At 46.2% G+C, this 17,429-nt stretch overlaps 29 non-coding genes and 8 pseudogenes across 29 annotated transcripts; all 37 read left to right on the top strand.

The window, feature by feature from the left end:
- The first annotated feature begins 137 nt into the window (after positions 1-137).
- On the top strand, positions 138-256 carry LOC148799914 (5S ribosomal RNA). Its single transcript, XR_016074425.1, has one exon. It is a non-coding gene; the product is annotated as a 5S ribosomal RNA (ribosomal RNA).
- A 354-nt stretch (positions 257-610) lies between these two features.
- LOC148799913 (5S ribosomal RNA) lies at positions 611-729 on the top strand (annotated as a pseudogene).
- A 354-nt stretch (positions 730-1,083) lies between these two features.
- On the top strand, positions 1,084-1,202 carry LOC148799912 (5S ribosomal RNA). Its single transcript, XR_016070374.1, has one exon. It is a non-coding gene; the product is annotated as a 5S ribosomal RNA (ribosomal RNA).
- Positions 1,203-1,556: 354 nt separating this feature from the next.
- On the top strand, positions 1,557-1,675 carry LOC148799911 (5S ribosomal RNA). The gene has a single exon (XR_016071508.1). It is a non-coding gene; the product is annotated as a 5S ribosomal RNA (ribosomal RNA).
- Positions 1,676-2,029: 354 nt separating this feature from the next.
- LOC148799910 (5S ribosomal RNA) lies at positions 2,030-2,148 on the top strand. The gene has a single exon (XR_016074982.1). It is a non-coding gene; the product is annotated as a 5S ribosomal RNA (ribosomal RNA).
- Positions 2,149-2,503: 355 nt separating this feature from the next.
- Positions 2,504-2,622, top strand: LOC148799909 (5S ribosomal RNA). Its single transcript, XR_016074395.1, has one exon. It is a non-coding gene; the product is annotated as a 5S ribosomal RNA (ribosomal RNA).
- Positions 2,623-2,976: 354 nt separating this feature from the next.
- LOC148799908 (5S ribosomal RNA) lies at positions 2,977-3,095 on the top strand (annotated as a pseudogene).
- A 355-nt stretch (positions 3,096-3,450) lies between these two features.
- On the top strand, positions 3,451-3,569 carry LOC148799907 (5S ribosomal RNA). Its single transcript, XR_016075098.1, has one exon. It is a non-coding gene; the product is annotated as a 5S ribosomal RNA (ribosomal RNA).
- Positions 3,570-3,923: 354 nt separating this feature from the next.
- On the top strand, positions 3,924-4,042 carry LOC148799906 (5S ribosomal RNA; annotated as a pseudogene).
- Positions 4,043-4,396: 354 nt separating this feature from the next.
- Positions 4,397-4,515, top strand: LOC148799905 (5S ribosomal RNA). Its single transcript, XR_016073208.1, has one exon. It is a non-coding gene; the product is annotated as a 5S ribosomal RNA (ribosomal RNA).
- A 354-nt stretch (positions 4,516-4,869) lies between these two features.
- LOC148799904 (5S ribosomal RNA) lies at positions 4,870-4,988 on the top strand. The gene has a single exon (XR_016069021.1). It is a non-coding gene; the product is annotated as a 5S ribosomal RNA (ribosomal RNA).
- Positions 4,989-5,343: 355 nt separating this feature from the next.
- On the top strand, positions 5,344-5,462 carry LOC148799903 (5S ribosomal RNA). The gene has a single exon (XR_016070598.1). It is a non-coding gene; the product is annotated as a 5S ribosomal RNA (ribosomal RNA).
- A 354-nt stretch (positions 5,463-5,816) lies between these two features.
- LOC148799902 (5S ribosomal RNA) lies at positions 5,817-5,935 on the top strand. The gene has a single exon (XR_016075257.1). It is a non-coding gene; the product is annotated as a 5S ribosomal RNA (ribosomal RNA).
- A 354-nt stretch (positions 5,936-6,289) lies between these two features.
- LOC148799901 (5S ribosomal RNA) lies at positions 6,290-6,408 on the top strand. Its single transcript, XR_016070489.1, has one exon. It is a non-coding gene; the product is annotated as a 5S ribosomal RNA (ribosomal RNA).
- Positions 6,409-6,763: 355 nt separating this feature from the next.
- LOC148799900 (5S ribosomal RNA) lies at positions 6,764-6,882 on the top strand. The gene has a single exon (XR_016075097.1). It is a non-coding gene; the product is annotated as a 5S ribosomal RNA (ribosomal RNA).
- Positions 6,883-7,236: 354 nt separating this feature from the next.
- On the top strand, positions 7,237-7,355 carry LOC148799899 (5S ribosomal RNA). The gene has a single exon (XR_016070361.1). It is a non-coding gene; the product is annotated as a 5S ribosomal RNA (ribosomal RNA).
- A 354-nt stretch (positions 7,356-7,709) lies between these two features.
- On the top strand, positions 7,710-7,828 carry LOC148799898 (5S ribosomal RNA). The gene has a single exon (XR_016071644.1). It is a non-coding gene; the product is annotated as a 5S ribosomal RNA (ribosomal RNA).
- Positions 7,829-8,182: 354 nt separating this feature from the next.
- LOC148799897 (5S ribosomal RNA) lies at positions 8,183-8,301 on the top strand. Its single transcript, XR_016069020.1, has one exon. It is a non-coding gene; the product is annotated as a 5S ribosomal RNA (ribosomal RNA).
- A 355-nt stretch (positions 8,302-8,656) lies between these two features.
- On the top strand, positions 8,657-8,775 carry LOC148799896 (5S ribosomal RNA). The gene has a single exon (XR_016070597.1). It is a non-coding gene; the product is annotated as a 5S ribosomal RNA (ribosomal RNA).
- A 354-nt stretch (positions 8,776-9,129) lies between these two features.
- LOC148799895 (5S ribosomal RNA) lies at positions 9,130-9,248 on the top strand. The gene has a single exon (XR_016073564.1). It is a non-coding gene; the product is annotated as a 5S ribosomal RNA (ribosomal RNA).
- A 354-nt stretch (positions 9,249-9,602) lies between these two features.
- LOC148799894 (5S ribosomal RNA) lies at positions 9,603-9,721 on the top strand. Its single transcript, XR_016075256.1, has one exon. It is a non-coding gene; the product is annotated as a 5S ribosomal RNA (ribosomal RNA).
- A 354-nt stretch (positions 9,722-10,075) lies between these two features.
- LOC148799893 (5S ribosomal RNA) lies at positions 10,076-10,194 on the top strand. Its single transcript, XR_016073563.1, has one exon. It is a non-coding gene; the product is annotated as a 5S ribosomal RNA (ribosomal RNA).
- Positions 10,195-10,548: 354 nt separating this feature from the next.
- LOC148799892 (5S ribosomal RNA) lies at positions 10,549-10,667 on the top strand. The gene has a single exon (XR_016075255.1). It is a non-coding gene; the product is annotated as a 5S ribosomal RNA (ribosomal RNA).
- Positions 10,668-11,020: 353 nt separating this feature from the next.
- Positions 11,021-11,143, top strand: LOC148799891 (5S ribosomal RNA; annotated as a pseudogene).
- Positions 11,144-11,497: 354 nt separating this feature from the next.
- On the top strand, positions 11,498-11,616 carry LOC148799890 (5S ribosomal RNA; annotated as a pseudogene).
- A 354-nt stretch (positions 11,617-11,970) lies between these two features.
- Positions 11,971-12,089, top strand: LOC148799889 (5S ribosomal RNA). Its single transcript, XR_016074424.1, has one exon. It is a non-coding gene; the product is annotated as a 5S ribosomal RNA (ribosomal RNA).
- A 354-nt stretch (positions 12,090-12,443) lies between these two features.
- Positions 12,444-12,562, top strand: LOC148799888 (5S ribosomal RNA; annotated as a pseudogene).
- A 354-nt stretch (positions 12,563-12,916) lies between these two features.
- Positions 12,917-13,035, top strand: LOC148799887 (5S ribosomal RNA). Its single transcript, XR_016074775.1, has one exon. It is a non-coding gene; the product is annotated as a 5S ribosomal RNA (ribosomal RNA).
- A 354-nt stretch (positions 13,036-13,389) lies between these two features.
- Positions 13,390-13,508, top strand: LOC148799886 (5S ribosomal RNA). Its single transcript, XR_016071507.1, has one exon. It is a non-coding gene; the product is annotated as a 5S ribosomal RNA (ribosomal RNA).
- A 354-nt stretch (positions 13,509-13,862) lies between these two features.
- LOC148799885 (5S ribosomal RNA) lies at positions 13,863-13,981 on the top strand (annotated as a pseudogene).
- A 354-nt stretch (positions 13,982-14,335) lies between these two features.
- LOC148799884 (5S ribosomal RNA) lies at positions 14,336-14,455 on the top strand. The gene has a single exon (XR_016075443.1). It is a non-coding gene; the product is annotated as a 5S ribosomal RNA (ribosomal RNA).
- A 354-nt stretch (positions 14,456-14,809) lies between these two features.
- On the top strand, positions 14,810-14,928 carry LOC148799883 (5S ribosomal RNA). Its single transcript, XR_016069433.1, has one exon. It is a non-coding gene; the product is annotated as a 5S ribosomal RNA (ribosomal RNA).
- Positions 14,929-15,282: 354 nt separating this feature from the next.
- On the top strand, positions 15,283-15,401 carry LOC148799882 (5S ribosomal RNA; annotated as a pseudogene).
- Positions 15,402-15,755: 354 nt separating this feature from the next.
- LOC148799881 (5S ribosomal RNA) lies at positions 15,756-15,874 on the top strand. Its single transcript, XR_016075201.1, has one exon. It is a non-coding gene; the product is annotated as a 5S ribosomal RNA (ribosomal RNA).
- A 354-nt stretch (positions 15,875-16,228) lies between these two features.
- Positions 16,229-16,347, top strand: LOC148799880 (5S ribosomal RNA). The gene has a single exon (XR_016071643.1). It is a non-coding gene; the product is annotated as a 5S ribosomal RNA (ribosomal RNA).
- Positions 16,348-16,701: 354 nt separating this feature from the next.
- Positions 16,702-16,820, top strand: LOC148799879 (5S ribosomal RNA). The gene has a single exon (XR_016069019.1). It is a non-coding gene; the product is annotated as a 5S ribosomal RNA (ribosomal RNA).
- A 355-nt stretch (positions 16,821-17,175) lies between these two features.
- On the top strand, positions 17,176-17,294 carry LOC148799878 (5S ribosomal RNA). Its single transcript, XR_016070595.1, has one exon. It is a non-coding gene; the product is annotated as a 5S ribosomal RNA (ribosomal RNA).
- The last annotated feature ends 135 nt before the right edge of the window (positions 17,295-17,429 follow it).

Genomic DNA, 17,429 nt, shown 5'->3' with positions numbered 1-17,429 from the left:
CAAACAATCCGCTCACGTAGGAGCTTGTGCACGGTTACCAAGGGAGGAAGGCTGCATACACAGTTTTTTCAAATCTAAAACAATTAATGGAGGGGAGCAAGATAGTGCATAAAGATCTAAGCGAGCATGAATTAAACGGGTGCGATCATACCAGCACTAATGCACCGGATCCCATCAGAACTTCGAAGTTAAGCGTGCTTGGGCGAGAGTAGTACTAGAATGGGTGACCTCCTGGGAAGTCTTCGTGTTGCACCCCAATTTTATTAATATTTTATTTTGATTTGTATTTGCAAATTCCATTTGTTGTTTCGGCGATACAACTGGAAACAACGCGTCGGATATTCGGAGCATTTGCGGCACGATCGTCATTACTGAATGGCAACGATGCAATCACCGGGCTTTTGGCATTCGTCATGCATTGTGGGCCCTGCGATAGTATTGCATCTATCCGGGGGTGCGGCAGATCTGAAAAGCAAACACTCTATTCACGTAGGAGCTTGTGCACGGTTACCAAGGGAGGAAGGCAGCATACACAGTTTTTTCAAGTCTAAAACAATTAATGGAGGGGAGCAAGATAGTGCATAAAGATCTAAGCGAGTAAAAATTAAACGGGTGCGATCATACCAGCACTACTGCACCGGATACCATCAGAACTTCGAAGTTAAGCGTGCTTGGGCGAAAGTAGTACTAGCATGGGTGGCCTCCTGGGAAGTCCTCGTGTTGCACCCCAATTTTATTAATATTTTATTTTGATTTGTATTTGCAAATTCCATTTGTGGTTTCTGGGAGACAACTGGAAACAATGCGTCGGATACTCGGACCATTTGCGGCACGATCGTCATTACTGAATGGCAACGATGCAGGAACCGGGCTTTCGGCATTCGTCGTGCATTGTGGGCCCCGCGATAGTATTGCATTTATCCGGTGGAGCGGCAGATCTGAAAAGAAAACAATCCGCTCACGTAGGAGCTTGTGCACGGTTACCAAGGGAGGAAGGCTGCATACACTGTTTTTTCAAATCTAAAACAATTAATGGAGGGGAGCAAGATAGTGCATAAAGATCTAAGCGAGCATGAATTAAACGGGTGCGATCATACCTGCACTAATGCACCGGATCCCATCAAAACTCCGAAGTTAAGTGTGCTTGGGCGAGAGTAGTACTAGAATGGGTGACCTCCTTGGAAGTCCTCGTGTTGCACCCCAATTTTATTAATATTTTATTTTGATTTGTATTTGCAAATTCCATTTGTTGTTTCGGCGATACAACTGGAAACAACGCGTCGGATACTCGGACCATTTGCGGCACGATCGTCATTACTGAATGGCAACGATGCAAGAACCGGGCTTTTGGCATTCGTCGTGCATTGTGGGCCCCGCGATAGTATTGCATCTATCCGGGGGTGCGGCAGATCTGAAAAGCAAACACTCTGCTCACGTAGGAGCTTGTGCACGGTTTCCAAGGGAGGAAGGCTGCATACACAGTTTTTTCAAGTCTAAAACAATTAATGGAGGGGAGCAAGATAGTGCATAACGATCTAAGCGAGCATGAATTAAACGGGTGCGATCATACCAGCACTAATGCACCGGATCCCATCAGAACTCCGAAGTTAAGTGTGCTTGGGCGAGAGTAGTACTAGGATGGGTGACCTCCTGGGAAGTGCTCGTGTTGCACCCCAATTTTATTAATATTTTATTTTGATTTGTATTTGCAAATTCCATTTGTTGTTTCTGGGAGACAACTGGAAACAATGCGTCGGATACTCAGACCATATGCGGCACGATCGTCATTACTGAATGGCAACGATGCAGGAACCGGGCTTTCGGCATTTGTCGTGCATTGTGGGCCCCGCGATAGTATTGCATTTATCCGGTGGTGCGGCAGATCTGAAAAGCAAGCAATCCGCTCACGTAGGAGCTTGTGCACGGTTACCAAGGGAGGAAGGCTGCATACACAGTTTTCTCAAATCTAAAACAATTAATGGAGGGGAGCAAAATAGTGCATAAAGATCTAAGCGAGCATGAATTAAACGGGTGCGATCATACCCGCACTAATGCACCGGATCCCGTCAGAACTCCGAAGTTAAGTGTGCTTGGGCGAGCGTAGTACTAGAATGGGTGACCTCCTGGGAAGTCCTCGTGTTGCACCCCAATTTTATTAATATTTTATTTCGATATCGTATTTGCAAATTCCATTTGTCGTTTCGGCGAGACAAACGCAAACAACGCGCCGGATACTCGGACCATTTGCGGCACGATCGTCATTACAGAATGGGAACCGTGCAAAAACCGGGCTTTTGGCATTCGTCGTGCATTGTGGGCCCCGCGATAGTATTGCATCTATCCGGGGGTGCGGCAGATCTGAAAAGCAAACACTCTGCTCACGTAGGAGCTTGTGCACGGTTACCAAGGGAGGAAGGCTGCATACACAGTTTTTTCAAGTCTAAAACAATTAATGGAGGGGAGCAAGATAGTGCATAAAGATTTAAGCGAGCATGAATTAAACGGGTGCGGTCATACTAGCACTAATGCACCGGATCCCATTAGAACTCCGAAGTTAAGCGTGCTTGGGCGAGAGTAGTACTAGGATGGGTCACCTCCTGGGAAGTCCTCGTGTTGCACCCCAATTTTATTAATATTTTATTTTGATTTGTATTTGCAAATTCCATTTGTTGTTTCTGGGAGACAATTGGAAACAATGCGTCGAATACTCGGACCATTTGCGGCACGATCGTCATTACTGAATGGCAACTATGCCGGAACCGGGCTTTCGGCATTCGTCGTGCATTGTGGGCCCCGCGATAGTATTGCATTTATCCGGTGGTGCGGCAGATCTGAAAAGCAAGCAATCCGCTCACGTAGGAGCTTGTGCACGGTTACCAAGGGAGGAAGGCTGCATACACAGTTTTTTCAAATCTAAAACAATTAATGGAGGGGAGCAAAATAGTGCATAAAGATCTAAGCGAGCATGAATTAAACGGGTGCGATCATACCCGCACTAATGCACCGGATCTCATCAGAACTCCGAAGTTAAGTGTGCTTGGGCGAGAGTAGTTCTAGAATGGGTGACCTCCTGGGAAGTCCTCGTCTTGCACACCAATTTTATTAATATTTTATTTCGATATCATATTTGCAAATTCCATTTGTCGTTTCGGCGAGAGAAACGCAAACAACGCGCCGGATACTCGGACCATTTGCGGCACGATCGTCATTACTGAATGGGAACCCTGCAAAAACCGGGCTTTTGGCATTCGTCGCGCATTGTGGGCCCCGCGATAGTATTGCATCTATCCGGGGGTGCGGCAGATCTGAAAAGCAAACACTCTGCTCACGTAGGAGCTTGTGCACGGTTACCAAGGGAGGAAGGCTGCATACACAGTTTTTTCAAGTCTAAAACAATTAATGGAGGGGAGCAAAATAGTGCATAAAGATTTAAGCGAGCATGAATTAAATGGGTGCGATCATACCAGCACTAATGCACCGGATCCCATTAGAACTCCGAATTTAAGCGTGCTTGGGCGAGAGTAGTACTAGTATGGGTGACCTCCTGGGAAGTCCTCGTGTTGCACCCCAATTTTATTAATATTTTATTTTGATTTGTATTTGCAAATTCCATTTGTTGTTTCGGCGATAGAACTGGAAACAACGCGTCGGATACTCGGACCATTTGCGGCACGATCGTCATTACGGAATGGCAACGATGCAAGAACCGGGCTTTTGGCATTCGTCGTGCATTGTGGGCCCCGCGATAGTATTGCATCTATCCGGGGGTGCGGCAGATCTGAAAAGAAAACACTCTGCTCACGTAGGATCTTGTGCACGGTTACCAAGGGAGGAAGGCTGCATACACAGTTTTTTCAAGTCTAAAACAATTAATGGAGGGGAGCAAGATAGTGCATAAAGATCTAAACGAGCATGAATTAAACGGGTGCGATCATACCAGCACTAATGCACCGGATCCCATCAAAACTCCTAAGTTAAGCGTGCTTGGGTGAGAGTAGTAGTAGGATGGGTGACCTCCTGGGAAGTCCTCGTGTTGCACCCCAATTTTATTAATATTTTATTTTGATTTGTATTTGCAAATTCCATTTGTTGTTTCTGGGAGACAACTGGAAACAATGTTTCGGATACTCGGACCATTTGCGGCACGATCGTCATTACTGAATGGCAACGATGCAGGAACCGGGCTTTCGGCATTCGTCGTGCATTGTGGGCCCCACGATAGTATTGCATTTATCCGGTGGTGCGGCAGATCTGAAAAGCAAACAATCCGGTCACGTAGGAGCTTGTGCACGGTTTCCAAGGGAGGAAGGCTGCATACACAGTTTTTTCAAATCTAAAACAATTAATGGAGGGGAGCAAGATAGTGCATAAAGATCTAAGCGAGCATGAATTAAACTGGTGCGATCATACCAGCACTAATGCACCGGATCCCATCAGAACTCCGAAGTTAAGTGTGCTTGGGCGAGAGTAGTACTAGAATGGGTGACCTCCTGGGAAGTCCTCGTGTTGCACCCCAATTTTATTAATATTTTATTTTGATTTGTATTTGCAAATTCCATTTGTTGTTTAGGCGATACAAATGGAAACAACGCGTCGGATACTCGGACCATTTGCGGCACGATCGTCATTACTGAATGGCAACGATGCCAAAACCGGAGTTTCGGCATTTTTCGTGCATTGTGGGCCCCGCGATAGTATTGCATCTATCCGGAGGGGCGGCAGATCTGAAAAGCAAATACTCCGCTCACGTAGGAGCTTGTGCACGGTTACCAAGGGAGGAAGGCTGCATACACATTTTTTTCAAATCTAAAACAATTAATGGAGGGGAGCAAGATAGTGCATAAAGATCTAAGCGAGCATGAATTAAACGGGTGCTATCATACCAGCACTAATGCACCGGATCCCATCAGAAATCCGAAGTTAAGTGTGCTTGGGCGAGAGTAGTACTAGGATGGGTGACCTCCTGGGAAGTCCTCGTGTTGCACCCCAATTTTATTAATATTTTATTTCGATATCGTATTTCCAAATTCCATTTGTCGTTTCGGCGAGACAAACGCAAACAACGCGCCGGATACTCGGACCATTTGCGGCACGATCGTCATTACTGAATGGGAACCGTGCAAAAACCGGGCTTTTGGCATTCGTCGTGCATTGTGGGCCCCGCGATAGTATTGCATCTATCCGGGGGTGCGGCAGATCTGAAAAGCAAACACACTGCTCACGTAGGATCTTGTGCACGGTTACCAAGGGAGGAAGGCTGCATACACAGTTTTTTCAAGTCTAAAACAATTAATGGAGGGGAGCAAGATAGTGCATAAAAATCTAAGCGAGCATGAATTAAACGGGTGCGATCATACAAGCACTAGTGCACCGGATCCCATCAGAACTTCGAAGTTAAGCGTGCTTGGGCGAGAGTAGTACTAGCATGGGTGACCTCCTGGGAAGTCCTCGTGTTGCACCCCAATTTTATTAATATTTTATTTTGATTTGTATTTGCAAATTCCATTTGTTGTTTCTGGGAGACAACTGGAAACAATGCGTCGGATACTCGGACCATTTGCGGCACGATCGTCATTACTGAATGGCAACGATGCAGGAACCGGGATTTCGGCATTCGTCGTGCATTGTGGGCCCCGCGATAGTATTGCATTTATCCGGTGGTGCGGCAGATCTGAAAAACAAACAATCCGCTCAAGTAGGAGCTTGTGCACGGTTACCAAGGGAGGAAGGCTGCATACACAGTTTTTTCAAATCTAAAACAATTAATGGAGGGGAGCAAGATAGTGCATAAAGATCTAAGCGAGCAAAAATCAAATGGGTGCGATCATACCAGCACTACTGCACCGGATCCCATCAAAACTCCGAAGTTAAGCGTGCTTGGGCGAGAGTAGTACTAGGATGGGTGACCTCCTGGGAGGTCCTCGTGTTGCACCCCAATTTTATTAATATTTTATTTTGATTTGTATTTGCAAATTCCATTTGTTGTTTCTGGGAGACAACTGGAAACAATGCGTCGGATACTCGGACCATTTGCGGCACGATCGTCATTACTGAATGGCAACGATGCAGGAACCGGGCTTTCGGCATTCGTCGTGCATTGTGGGCCCCGCGATAGTATTGCATTTATCCGGTGGTGCGGCAGATCTGAAAAGCAAACAATCCGTTCACGTAGGAGCTTGTGCACGGTTACCAAGGGAGGAAGGCTGCATACACAGTTTTTTCAAATCTAAAACAATTAATGGAGGGGAGCAAAATAGTGCATAAAGATCTAAGCGAGCATGAATTAAACGGGTGCGATCATACCCGCACTAATGCACCGGATCTCATCAGAACTCCGAAGTTAAGTGTGCTTGGGCGAGAGTAGTTCTAGAATGGGTGACCTCCTGGGAAGTCCTCGTGTTGCACACCAATTTTATTAATATTTTATTTCGATATCATATTTGCAAATTCCATTTGTCGTTTCGGCGAGAGAAACGCAAACAACGCGCCGGATACTCGGACCATTTGCGGCACGATCGTCATTACTGAATGGGAACCCTGCAAAAACCGGGCTTTTGGCATTCGTCGCGCATTGTGGGCCCCGCGATAGTATTGCATGTATCCGAGGGTGCGGCAGATCTGAAAAGCAAACACTCTGCTCACGTAGGAGCTTGTGCACGGTTACCAAGGGAGGAAGGCTGCATACACAGTTTTTTCAAGTCTAAAACAATTAATGGAGGGGAGCAAAATAGTGCATAAAGATTTAAGCGAGCATGAATTAAATGGGTGCGATCATACCAGCACTAATGCACCGGATCCCATTAGAACTCCGAATTTAAGCGTGCTTGGGCGAGAGTAGTACTAGTATGGGTGACCTCCTGGGAAGTCCTCGTGTTGCACCCCAATTTTATTAATATTTTATTTTGATTTGTATTTGCAAATTCCATTTGTTGTTTCGGCGATACAACTGGAAACAACGCGTCGGATACTCGGACCATTTGCGGCACGATCGTCATTACGGAATGGCAACGATGCAAGAACCGGGCTTTTGGCATTCGTCGGGCATTGTGGGCCCCGCGATAGTATTGCATCTATCCGGGGGTGCGGCAGATCTGAAAAGCAAACACTCTGCTCACGTAGGATCTTGTGCACGGTTACCAAGGGAGGAAGGCTGCATACACAGTTTTTTCAAGTCTAAAACAATTAATGGAGGGGAGCAAGATAGTGCATAAAGATCTAAACGAGCATGAATTAAACGGGTGCGATCATACCAGCACTAATGCACCGGATCCCATCAAAACTCCTAAGTTAAGCGTGCTTGGGCGAGAGTAGTAGTAGGATGGGTGACCTCCTGGGAAGTCCTCGTGTTGCACCCCAATTTTATTAATATTTTATTTTGATTTGTATTTGCAAATTCCATTTGTTGTTTCTGGGAGACAACTGGAAACAATGTCTCGGATACTCGGACCATTTGCGGCACGATCGTCATTACTGAATGGCAACGATGCAGGAACCGGGCTTTCGTCATTCGTCGTGCATTGTGGGCCCCACGATAGTATTGCATTTATCCGGTGGTGCGGCAGATCTGAAAAGCAAATAATCCGCTCACGTAGGAGCTTGTGCACGGTTTCCAAGGGAGGAAGGCTGCATACACCGTTTTTTCAAATCTAAAACAATTAATGGAGGGGAGCAAGATAGTGCATAAAGATCTAAGCGAGCATGAATTAAACGGGTGCGATCATACCAGCACTAATGCACCGGATCCCATCAGAACTCCGAAGTTAAGTGTGCTTGGGCGAGAGTAGTACTAGAATGGGTGACCTCCTGGGAAGTCCTCGTGTTGCACCCCAATTTTATTAATATTTTATTTTGATTTGTATTTGCAAATTCCATTTGTTTTTTCGGCGATACAAATGGAAACAACGCGTCGGATACTCGGACCATTTGCGGCACGATCGTCATTACTGAATGGCAACGATGCAAAAACCGGAGTTTCGCCATTTTTCGTGCATTGTGGGCCCCGCGATAGTATTGCATCTATACGGAGGTGCGGCAGATCTGAAAAGCAAATACTCCGCTCACGTAGGAGCTTGTGCACGGTTACCAAGGGAGGAAGGCTGCATACACATTTTTTTCAAATCTAAAACAATTATTGGAGGGGAGCAAGATAGTGCATAAAGATCTAAGCGAGCATGAATTAAACGGGTGCTATCATACCAGCACTAATGCACCGGATCCCATCAGAAATCCGAAGTTAAGTGTGCTTGGGCGAGAGTAGTACTAGGATGGGTGACCTCCTGGGAAGTCCTCGTGTTGCACCCCAATTTTATTAATATTTTATTTCGATATCGTATTTCCAAATTCCATTTGTCGTTTCGGCGAGACAAACGCAAACAACGCGCCGGATACTCGGACCATTTGCGGCACGATCGTCATTACTGAATGGGAACCGTGCAAAAACCGGGCTTTTGGCATTCGTCGTGCATTGTGGGCCCCGCGATAGTATTGCATCTATCCGGGGGTGCGGCAGATCTGAAAAGCAAACACACTGCTCACGTAGGATCTTGTGCACGGTTACCAAGGGAGGAAGGCTGCATACACAGTTTTTTCAAGTCTAAAACAATTAATGGAGGGGAGCAAAATAGTGCATAAAAATCTAAGCGAGCATGAATTAAACGGGTGCGATCATACAAGCACTAGTGCACCGGATCCCATCAGAACTTCGAAGTTAAGCGTGCTTGGGCGAGAGTAGTACTAGCATGGGTGACCTCCTGGGAAGTCCTCGTGTTGCACCCCAATTTTATTAATATTTTATTTTGATTTGTATTTGCAAATTCCATTTGTTGTTTCTGGGAGACAACTGGAAACAATGCGTCGGATACTCGGACCATTTGCGGCACGATCGTCATTACTGAATGGCAACGATGCAGGAACCGGGATTTCGGCATTCGTCGTGCATTGTGGGCCCCGCGATAGTATTGCATTTATCCGGTAGTGCGGCAGATCTGAAAAACAAACAATCCGCTCAAGTAGGAGCTTGTGCACGGTTACCAAGGGAGGAAGGCTGCATACACAGTTTTTTCAAATCTAAAACAATTAATGGAGGGGAGCAAGATAGTGCATAAAGATCTAAGCGAGCATGAATTAAACGGGTGCGATCATACCAGCACTAATGCACCGGATCCCATCAGAACTCCGAAGTTAAGTGTGCTTGGGCGAGAGTAGTACTAGAATGGGTGACCTCCTTGGAAGTCCTCGTGTTGCACCCCAATTTTATTAATATTTTATTTTGATTTGTATTTGCAAATTCCATTTGTTGTTTCGGCGATACAACTGGAAACAACGCGTCGGATACTCGGACCATTTGCGGCACGATCGTCATTACGGAATGGCAACGATGCAAGAACCGGGCTTTTGGCATTCGTCGTGCATTGTGGGCCCCACGATAGTATTGCATCTATCCGGGGGTGCGGCAGATCTGAAAAGCAAACACTCTGCTCACGTAGGAGTTTGTGCACGGTTACCAAGGGAGGAAGGCTGCATACACAGTTTTTTCAAGTCTAAAACAATTAATGGAGCGTAGGAAGATAGTGCATAAAGATCTAAGCGAGCAAAAATTAAACGGGTGCGATCATACCAGCACTACTGCACCGGATCCCATCAAAACTCCGAAGTTAAGCGTGCTTGGGCGAGAGTAGTACTAGGATGGGTGACCTCCTGGGAGGTCCTCGTGTTGCACCCCAATTTTATTAATATTTTATTTTGATTTGTATTTGCAAATTCCATTTGTTGTTTCTGGGAGACAACTGGAAACAATGCGTCGGATACTCGGACCATTTGCGGCACGATCGTCATTACTGAATGGCAACGATGCAGGAACCGGGCTTTCGGCATTCGTCGTGCATTGTGGGCCCCGCGATAGTATTGCATTTATCCGGTGGTGCGGCAGATCTGAAAAGCAAACAATCCGCTCACGTAGGAGCTTGTGCACGGTTACCAAGGGAGGAAGGCTGCATACAAAGTTTTTTCAAATCTAAAACAATTAATGGGGGGGAGCAAGATAGTGCATAATGATCTAAGCGAGCATGAATTAAACGGGTGCGATCATACCAGCACTAATGCACCGGATCCCATCAGAACTCCGAAGTTAAGTGTGCTTGGGCGAGAGTAGTACTAGAATGGGTGACCTCCTTGGAAGTCCTCGTGTTGCACCCCAATTTGATTAATATTTTATTTTGATTTGTATTTGCAAATTCCATTTGTTGTTTCGGCGATACAACTGGAAACAACGCGTCGGATACTCGGACCATTTGCGGCACGATCGTCATTACGGAATGGCAACGACGCAAGAACCGGGCTTTTGGCATTCGTCGTGCATTGTGGGCCCCGCGATAGTATTGCATCTATCCGGGGGTGCGGCAGTTCTGAAAAGCAAACACTCTGCTCACGTAGGAGCTTATGCACGGTTACCAAGGGAAAAAGGCTGCATACACAGTTTTTTCAAGTCTAAAACAATTAATGGAGGGTAGGAAGATAGTGCATAAAGATCTAAGCGAGCAAAAATCAAACGGGTGCGATCATACCAGCACTACTGCACCGGATCCCATCAAAACTCCGAAGTTAAGCGTGCTTGGGCGAGAGTAGTACTAGGATGGGTGACCTCCTGGGAGGTCCTCGTGTTGCACCCCAATTTTATTAATATTTTATTTTGATTTGTATTTGCAAATTCCATTTGTTGTTTCTGGGAGACAACTGGAAACAATGCGTCGGATACTCGGACCATTTGCGTTACGATCGTCATTACTGAATGGCAACGATGCAGGAACCGGGCTTTCGGCATTCGTCGTGCATTGTGGGCCCCGCGATAGTATTGCAATTATTCGGTGGTGCGGCAGATCTGAAAAGCAAACAATCCGCTCACGTAGGAGCTTGTGCACGGTTACCAAGGGAGGAAGGCTGCATACACAGTTTTTTCAAATCTAAAACAATTAATGGGGGGAGCAAAATAGTGCATAAAGATCTAAGCGAGCATGAATTAAACGGGTGCGATCATACCAGCACTAATGCACCGGATCCCATCAGAACTCCGAAGTTAAGTGTGCTTGGGCGAGAGTAGTACTAGAATGGGTGACCGACCTCCTTGGAAGTCCTCGTGTTGCACCCCAATTTTATTAATATTTTATTTTGATTTGTATTTGCAAATTCCATTTGTTGTTTCGGCGATACAACTGGAAACAACGCGTCGGATACTCGGACCATTTGCGGCACGATCGTCATTACGGAATGGCAACGATGCAAGAACCGGGCTTTTGGCATTCGTCGTGCATTGTGGGCCCCGCGATAGTATTGCATCTATCCGGGGGTGCGGCAGATCTGAAAAGCAAACACTCTGCTCACGTAGGAGCTTGTGCACGGTTACCAAGGGAGGAAGGCTGCATACACAGTTTTTTCAAGTCTAAAACAATTAATGGAGGGTAGCAAGATAGTGCATAAAGATCTAAGCGAGCATGAATTAAACGGGTGCGATCATACCAGCACTAATGCACCGGATCCCTTCAAAACTCCGAAGTTAATCGTGCTTGGGCGAGAGTAGTAATAGGATCGGTGACCTCCTGGGAAGTCCTCGTGTTGCACCCCAATTTTATTAATATTTTATTTTGATTTGTATTTGCAAATTCCATTTGTTGTTTCTGGGAGACAACTGGAAACAATGCGTCGGATACTCGGACCATTTGCGGCACGATCGTCATTACTGAATGGCAACGATGCAGGAAACGGGCTTTCGGCATTCGTCCTGCATTGTGGGCCCCGCGATAGTATTGCATTTATCCGGTGGTGCGGCAGATCTGAAAAGCAAACAATCCGCTCACGTAGGAGCTTGTGCACGGTTACCAAGGGAGGAAGGCTGCATACACAGTTTTTTCAAATCTAAAACAATTAATGGAGGGGAGCAAGATAGTGCATAAAGATCTAAGCGAGCATGAATTAAACGGGTGCGATCATACCAGCACTAATGCACCGGATCCCATCAGAACTTCGAAGTTAAGCGTGCTTGGGCGAGAGTAGTACTAGAATGGGTGACCTCCTGGGAAGTCTTCGTGTTGCACCCCAATTTTATTAATATTTTATTTTGATTTGTATTTGCAAATTCCATTTGTTGTTTCGGCGATACAACTGGAAACAACGCGTCGGATATTCGGAGCATTTGCGGCACGATCGTCATTACTGAATGGCAACGATGCAAGAACCGGGCTTTTGGCATTCGTCATGCATTGTGGGCCCTGCGATAGTATTGCATCTATCCGGGGGTGCGGCAGATCTGAAAAGCAAACACTCTACTCACGTAGGAGCTTGTGCACGGTTACCAAGGGAGGAAGGCAGCATACACAGTTTTTTCAAGTCTAAAAGAATTAATGGAGGGGAGCAAGATAGTGCATAAAGATCTAAGCGAGCAAAAATTAAACGGGTGCGATCATACCTGCACTACTGCACCGGATACCATCAGAACTTCGAAGTTAAGCGTGCTTGGGCGAAAGTAGTACTAGCATGGGTGGCCTCCTGGGAAGTCCTCGTGTTGCACCCCAATTTTATTAATATTTTATTTTGATTTGTATTTGCAAATTCCATTTGTGGTTTCTGGGAGACAACTGGAAACAATGCGTCGGATACTCGGACCATTTGCGGCACGATCGTCATTACTGAATGGCAACGATGCAGGAACCGGGCTTTCGGCATTCGTCGTGCATTGTGGGCCCCGCGATAGTATTGCATTTATCCGGTGGTGCGGCAGATCTGAAAAGCAAACAATCCGCTCACGTAGGAGCTTGTGCACGGTTACCAAGGGAGGAAGGCTGCATACACTGTTTTTTCAAATCTAAAACAATTAATGGAGGGGAGCAAGATAGTGCATAAAGATCTAAGCGAGCATGAATTAAACGGGTGCGATCATACCTGCACTAATGCACCGGATCCCATCAGAACTCCGAAGTTAAGTGTGCTTGGGCGAGAGTAGTACTAGAATGGGTGACCTCCTTGGAAGTCCTCGTGTTGCACCCCAATTTTATTAATATTTTATTTTGATTTGTATTTGCAAATTCCATTTGTTGTTTCGGCGATACAACTGGAAACAACGCGTCGGATACTCGGACCATTTGCGGCACGATCGTCATTACTGAATGGCAACGATGAAAGGACCGGGCTTTTGGCATTCGTCGTGCATTGTGGGCCCCGCGATAGTATTGCATCTATCCGGGGGTGCGGCAGATATGAAAAGCAAACACTCTGCTCACGTAGGAGCTTGTGCACGGTTTCCAAGGGAGGAAGGCTGCATACACAGTTTTTTCAAGTCTAAAACAATTAATGGAGGGGAGCAAGATAGTGCATAACGATCTAAGCGAGCATGAATTAAACGGGTGCGATCATACCAGCACTAATGCACCGGATCCCATCAGAACTCCGAAGTTAAGTGTGCTTGGGCGAGAGTAGTACTAGGATGGGTGACCTCCTGGGAAGTGCTCGTGTTGCACCCCAATTTTATTAATATTTTATTTTGATTTGTATTTGCAAATTCCATTTGTTGTTTCTGGGAGACAACTGGAAACAATGCGTCGGATACTCAGACCATATGCGGCACGATCGTCATTACTGAATGGCAACGATGCAGGAACCGGGCTTTCGGCATTCGTCGTGCATTGTGGGCCCCGCGATAGTATTGCATCTATCCGGGGGTGCGGCAGATCTGAAAAGCAAACACTCTGCTCACGTAGGATCTTGTGCATGGTTACCAAGGGAGGAAGGCAGCATACACAGTTTTTTCAAGTCTAAAACAATTAATGGAGGGGAGCAAGATAGTGCATAAAGATCTAAGCGAGCAAAAATTAAACGGGTGCGATCATAACAGCACTACTGCACCGGATCCCATCAGAACTTCGAAGTTAAGCGTGCTTGGGCGAGAGTAGTACTAGCATGGGTGGCCTCCTGGGAAGTCCTCGTGTTGCACCCTAATTTTATTAATATTTTATTTTGATTTGTATTTGCAAATTCCATTTGTTGTTTCTGGGAGACAACTGGAAACAATGCGTCGGATACTCGGACCATTTGCGGCACGATCGTCACTACTGAATGGCAACGATGCAGGAACCGGGCTTTCGGCATTCGTCGTGCATTGTGGGCCCCGCGATAGTATTGCATCTATCCGGGGGTGCGGCAGATCTGAAAAGCAAACACTCTGCTCACGTAGGAGCTTGTGTACTGTTACCAAGGGAGGAAGGCTGCATACACAGTTTTTTCAAGTCTAAAACAATTAAGGGAGGGGAGCAAGATAGTGCATAACGATCTAACTGAGCATGAATTAAACGGGTGCGATCATACCAGCACTAATGCACCGGATCCCATCAGAACTCCGAAGTTTAAGTGTGCTTGGGCGAGAGTAGTACTAGGATGGGTGACCTCCTGGGAAGTCCTCGTGTTGCACCCCAATTTTATTAATATTTTATTTTGATTTGTATTTGCAAATTACATTTGTTGTTTCTGGGAGACAACTGGAAACAATGCGTCGGATACTCAGACCATATGCGGCACGATCGTCATTACTGAATGGCAACGATGCAGGAACCGGGCTTTCGGCATTCATCGTGCATTGTGGGCCCCGCGATAGTATTGCATCTATCCGGGGGTGCGGCAGATCTGAAAAGCAAACACTCTGCTCACGTAGCAGCTTGTGCACGGTTACCAAGGGAGGAAGGCTGCATACACAGTTTTTTCAAGTCTAAAACAATTAATGGAGGGGAGCAAAATAGTGCATAAAGATCTAAGCGAGCATGAATTAAACGGGTGCGATCATACCAGCACTAATGCACCGGATCCCATCAGAACTCCTAAGTTAAGCGTGCTTGGGCGAGAGTAGTAGTAGGACGGGTGACCTCCTGGGAAGTCCTCGTGTTGCACCCAAATTTTATTAATATTTTATTTTGATTTGTATTTGCAAATTCCATTTGTTGTTTCTGGGAGACAACCGGAAACAATGCGTCGGATACTCAGACCATATGCGGCACGATCGTCATTACTGAATGGCAACGATGCAGGAACCGGGCTTTCGGCATTCGTCGTGCATTGTGGGCCCCGCGATAGTATTGCATCTATCCGGGGGTGCGGCTGATCTGAAAAGCAAACACTCTGCTCACGTAGGAGCTTGTGCACGGTTACCAAGGGAGGAAGGCTGCATACACAGTTTTTTCAAGTCTAAAACAATTAATGGAGGGGAGCAAGATAGTGCATAAAGATCTAAGCGAGCATGAATTAAACGGGTGCGATCATACCATCACTAATGCACCGGATCCCATCAAAACTCCTAAGTTAAGCGTGCTTGGGCGAGAGTAGTAGTAGGATGGGTGACCTCCTGGGAAGTCCTCGTGTTGCACTCCAATTTTATTAATATTTTATTTTGATTTGTATTTGCAAATTCCATTTGTTGTTTCTGGGAGACAACTGGAAACAATGTCTCGGATACTCGGACCATTTGCGGCACGATCGTCATTACTGAATGGCAACGATGCAGGAACCGGGCTTTCGGCATTCGTCGTGCGTTGTGGGCCCCGCGATAGTATTGCATTTATCCGGTGGTGCGGCAGATCTGAAAAGCAAACAATCCGCTCACGTAGGAACTTGTGCACGGTTTCCAAGGGAGGAAGGCTGCATACACAGTTTTATCAAATCTAAAACAATTAATGGAGGGGAGCAAGATAGTGCATAAAGATCTAAGCGAGCATGAATTAAACGGGTGCGATCATACCAGCACTAATGCACCGGATCCCATCAGAACTCCCAAGTTAAGTGTGCTTGGGCGAGAGTAGTACTAGAATGGGTGACCTCCTGGGAAGTCCTCGTGTTGCACCCCAATTTTATTAATATTTTATTTTGATTTGTATTTGCAAATTCCATTTGTTGTTTCGACGATACAAATGGAAACAACGCGTCAGATACGCGGACCATTTGCGGCACGATCGTCATTACTGAATGGCAACGATGCAAAAACCGGACTTTCGGCATTTTTCATGCATTGTGGGCCCCGCGATAGTATTGCATCTATCCGGAGGTGCGGCAGATCTGAAAAGCAAATACTCCGCTCACGTAGGAGCTTGTGCACGGTTACCAAGGGAGGAAAGCTGCATACACATTTTTTTCAAATCTAAAACAATTAATGGAGGGGAGCAAGATAGTGCATAAAGATCTAAGCGAGCATGAATTAAACGGGTGCGATCATACCAGCACTAATGCACCGGATCCCATCAGAACTCCGAAGTTAAGTGTGCTTGGGCGAGAGTAGTACTAGAATGGGTGACCTCCTGGGAAGTCCTCGTGTTGCACCCCAATTTTATTAATATTTTATTTTGATTTGTATTTGCAAATTCCATTTGTTGTTTCGGCGATACAAATGGAAACAACGCGTCGGATACTCGGACCATTTGCGGCACGATCGTCATTACTGAATGGCAACGATGCAAAAACCGGAGTTTCGGCATTTTTCGTGCATTGTGGGCCCCGCGATAGTATTGCATCTATACGGAGGTGCGGCAGATCTGAAAAGCAAATACTCCGCTCACGTAGGAGCTTGTGCACGGTTACCAAGGGAGGAAGGCTGCATACACATTTTTTTCAAATCTAAAACAATTATTGGAGGGGAGCAAGATAGTGCATAAAGATCTAAGCGAACATGAATTAAACGGGTGCTATCATACCAGCACTAATGCACCGGATCCCATCAGAAATCCGAAGTTAAGTGTGCTTGGGCGAGAGTAGTACTAGGATGGGTGACCTCCTGGGAAGTCCTCGTGTTGCACCCCAATTTTATTAATATTTTATTTCGATATCGTATTTCCAAATTCCATTTGTCGTTTCGGCGAGACAAACGCAAACAACGCGCCGGATACTCGGACCATTTGCGGCACGATCGTCATTACTGAATGGGAACCGTGCAAAAACCGGGCTTTTGGCATTCGTCGTGCATTGTGGGCCCCGCGATAGTATTGCATCTATCCGGGGGTGCGGCAGATCTGAAAAGCAAACACACTGCTCACGTAGGATCTTGTGCACGGTTACCAAGGGAGGAAGGCTGCATACACAGTTTTTTCAAGTCTAAAACAATTAATGGAGGGGAGCAAAATAGTGCATAAAAATCTAAGCGAGCATGAATTAAACGGGTGCGATCATACAAGCACTAGTGCACCGGATCCCATCAGAACTTCGAAGTTAAGCGTGCTTGGGCGAGAGTAGTACTAGCATGGGTGACCTCCTGGGAAGTCCTCGTGTTGCACCCCAATTTTATTAATATTTTATTTTGATTTGTATTTGCAAATTCCATTTGTTGTTTCTGGGAGACAACTGGAAACAATGCGTCGGATACTCGGACCATTTGCGGCACGATCGTCATTACTGAATGGCAACGATGCAGG

Source organism: Nelumbo nucifera, chromosome 4, assembly GCF_055504915.1.
Source record: "Nelumbo nucifera cultivar China Antique chromosome 4, China Antique-T2T, whole genome shotgun sequence".
Taxonomy (NCBI): domain Eukaryota; kingdom Viridiplantae; phylum Streptophyta; class Magnoliopsida; order Proteales; family Nelumbonaceae; genus Nelumbo; species Nelumbo nucifera.
This window is presented reverse-complemented; position numbering and strand designations above follow the sequence as displayed.